Here is a 3,915-nt window from a genome sequence, read left to right on the forward strand (position 1 = left end):
AGTGAGGCATCACGTCATGATATGATAGAGATGGGTGTTAGGGATGCCTTAGCTCCACGGGTAGGCGAAAAGAAAACATACGTGCCCATTGACTCTTATACTTTGTCAAAGGCTGAAAAGAAGAAAGTATTGTCATCATTCTTACATATGAAACTTCCGTTTGGACATTGATAAGTGGCATTTTATACCACTTAGAACGTCTTAAAATGGCTTAAATTGGTGTCTTGAAATCAAGTATTTTGTGTATTTGATGCGTTTTTCTAGTGTTTATGCGTTTCAGGGTATTAGATGCATTTTGGGGGAGTAATCATCAAGAATAAGCCTTGGCATGTGTTCACCATTGCGAGAGGAAAGAAATGGGCAGATTACGGCGAAGAAACGGAGCAACTCAGGATTTTTTCCAGTAGAGGTCTGAGCGGCCGCGCAGGGTCGGGAAAATAGGCAGTTTATTTTAGGACTTCTAATTCTGTTTGGCTTCCACTTCTATGTAATCTGAGTTTTATGGGACTATTATATAAGTAGATTTGAGACGTTTTTAAGAGAAAAGGTAGTAGTATTACGCAAGGAGCGAAGGAGATAAGGAAGAAGACCGATTTAGCACACCGCAACGAAGAGGAAGCATATTTTCTTGTGATTCTTGTTTCGTTGTAACGTTGGATGCTAGTTTTCTTACTTTGAACTTATTTACTCTTGTGACATACTCGGATTTAATATAATTAGTTTAGTTATTATTTTCTTGTGTTTGTTTATCATGATTTCATATGAACCCATGATGACGATAAGTGCTATTATGGGCTAATCGTGATCATAGGGTTGCAACGGATTTATTATGGAATTCTTTAGTAATTGTTTAATACTTTAGTGTGTGATGATTGTATGATATCTAGTATTGGTTGTGCGTATTCGTCTTATGTGTGTCACGAACATATAAGATAGGGTGTTAATCTCTCGTGAAACGACGGTGGATCTTGAGATTTAGAACTTGCCATGCTAGCATAGGTTCATGTACGTTGTGCATGATTAGTGGGTAACTCTAACAGTTTTATTTGCCCTATGTAATCAAAAGGAATAACTTGTGCTTAAATCGTTGTGTTGTCAATTTCTGTAGACATATAGGAACTCAACATAATTGATGACTATTCAACTTCTATCTTGATTGTGGATGTTTGGTAGAATGGTATTAGTACAATGAAAGTTGGCTTTTATCAGTTTTGTGTTGTATTTCGATTAATATCATCACTGTCACATACTAAAGGTAATAACAATGACTATTGAAGGAAGTAGTAATGAAGTTGTGATCTCATGAGTATTTTATTATTGATAATTTGAAGTGTTAATCAAGTGATTAATTAAGTAGTTAATTGTAGTTAATATTTAGTTAACAATTTTAAGTGTCAGTGTCTTAACATTGAGAAGTAATCATACATTGGTGAGTGAGTTTAATTAGACAATAATTTAGTCTGATTCTCTGTGGGAACGAACTAGAAAGTATTCTATATTACTTGCGAACGCGTATACTTGCGTGAATATTAGCGCGTGTTTTCGCCCTAACAAGTTTTTGGCGCCGCTGCCGGGGACTCGGCATATTTGTTTAGTTTATGTACTTACCATCATTGGTCATTAAGACTCAGTGATTAGGACGTAGTAGTTACTTATTGTTTCCGGTTGTGTTTCAGGTACTTTAGCAAGCGTTTATGCAAACTCGTTCTCGTACTCGCAAGAGGACTTTAGATTCAGCTGAGGAGACAGACGAAGTTCTTGATATTCCGGAGAAGTTAGATTTTGAAGATTCGGATTCAGGAACTGAGCGGAAAGAACCAGTAAACATGGGTGATCATATTGTTCAAGCTGATCTAGCTCTTATGGATTTTTCTCGGCCAAAAATTGATGACATTCAGTCAAGCATTCTTCATCCGGCTATTCAAGCTAACACCTTTGAAATCAAGCCGGGCACTATTCAGATGGTGCAGAATTCTGTTTCTTTTGGAGGAGCGGAAACTGAAGACCCCAACATGCACATAAGGAATTTTGTCGAGATCTGCACCACTTTTAAGTATAATGGCGTGACTGATGAGGCTATCAAGTTGAGGCTTTTTCCATTCTCACTGAGGGACAAGGCCAAAGACTGGTTACATTCTGAACCAGCTGGGTCCATCACTACGTGGCAAGACCTTGCGCAAAAGTTTCTGGTGAAGTTTTATTCGATGGCAAAGACTGCTGCTATGAGGAGTGCTCTTACTCAGTTTGCGCAGCAACCTACTGACTCTATGTGCGAGGCTTGGGAACGCTACAAGGAAATGTTGAGAAAATGTCCACATCATGGAATGCCTGATTGGATGGTGATCACTGGTTTCTATAATGGTTTAGGGGCCCAATCTTGGCCCATGCTCGATGCAGCAGCTGGAGGCGCCCTATGGGCTAAAAGCTATACTGAGGCGTATAATCTTATAGAGACTATGGCTGCAAATGAGCATCAAAACCCAACTCAGAGGATGACGTCAGGTAAGCTAACAGGTATTCTGGAAGTTGATGCAGCCACCGCTATTGCAGCCCAGCTCCAAGCACTATCAATTAAGGTTGATTCTTTGGCTACATATGGAGTTAATCAAATAGCTATGGTTTATGAGCTTTGTGCAGGTTCTCATGCTACGGATCAGTGTTCTCTTATCAACGAATCTGTTCAGTATGTGAATAATTATCAGCGACAACAGCAGCCTGTGCCAGCGACCTATCATCCTAATAACAGAAATCATCCAAATTTCAGCTGGGGGAATAATCAGAATGCTATTCAGCCACCATATCAGCAAGGAGTGAGTAAACAGTTTAACCCACCTGGATTCCAGCAACCACAGCATTATGCTACCAGGAAATCATATCCTCAACAGGGAAGTACAACTACACCTACTAGTGCTGATTTTGAGGAACTTAAGCTGTTATGCAAGAGTCAGGCGGTTTCTATCAAGACCTTGGAAAATCAAATCGGTCAATTAGCCAATGCAGTGCTCAATCGTCAACCTTTCACTCTTCCCAGTGACACGGAAGTACCAGGCAGGAAGGAAGCTAAAGAGCAAGTCAAGGCTATTACCTTAAGGTCTGGAAAAGTTGCTGATGCTGAAAAGGCAAAAGAAGGAGAAGCTGAAATTAGAGGTGAAGAATCTAAGCAAAAGGAGAAAGCGGCGGAACCAAGGAAGACTATTGTTGAACACACTCTGCCTGAGGCTAATACAGGGGAGAAACAACTCTATCCTCCACCACCTTTTCCTAAAAGATTGCAGCAACAAAAGCTGGATAGACAGTTCGGGAAGTTTCTGGAGGTGTTCAAGAAACTTCACATCAATATACCTTTCGCTGAGGCTCTGGAGCAAATGCCTAGTTATGCGAAGTTTATGAAGAGTATTCTTTCAAGGAAGGTGAAACTGGATGACTTTGAGACTGTTGCTCTCACGGAAGAATACAGCGCTGTTCTGCAGCAAAAGTTACCACCAAAACTGAAAGATCCAGGTAGCTTCACCATTCCTTGCACCATTGGCAATTTGACTTTTGACAAGTGCCTTTGTGATTTGGGAGCAAGCATTAATCTGATGCCGTTATCGATCTTTAAAAAGCTGGATCTGCCTGATCCAAAACCCACATACATGTCTCTACAATTGGCTGATCGTTCCATTACTTACCCAAGGGGCATAGTGGAGGATGTGCTCGTCAAGGTGGATAAGCTCTTCTTTCCTGCAGATTTTGATGTTCTGGATTTTGAGGAAGATAAGAAGATTCCCATAATCTTGGGAAGACCTTTCTTGGCTACTGGCCGTACCTTGATAGATGTGCAAAAAGGTGAACTTACTATGCGGGTACAAGATCAGGATGTGACCTTCAACGTATTCAAGGCAATGAAATTCCCTACAGAAGATGAGGAGTGCT

At 40.4% G+C, this 3,915-nt stretch overlaps 1 non-coding gene across 1 annotated transcript; it reads right to left on the reverse strand.

Moving 5' to 3' along the window:
- Positions 1-2,219: 2,219 nt before the first annotated feature.
- On the reverse strand, positions 2,220-2,326 carry LOC141698970 (small nucleolar RNA R71). Its single transcript, XR_012565464.1, has one exon. It is a non-coding gene; the product is annotated as a small nucleolar RNA R71 (small nucleolar RNA).
- Positions 2,327-3,915: the final 1,589 nt, after the last annotated feature.

The sequence above is a fragment of the Apium graveolens genome, chromosome 11 (assembly GCF_009905375.1).
Source record: "Apium graveolens cultivar Ventura chromosome 11, ASM990537v1, whole genome shotgun sequence".
Taxonomy (NCBI): Eukaryota; Viridiplantae; Streptophyta; class Magnoliopsida; order Apiales; family Apiaceae; genus Apium; species Apium graveolens.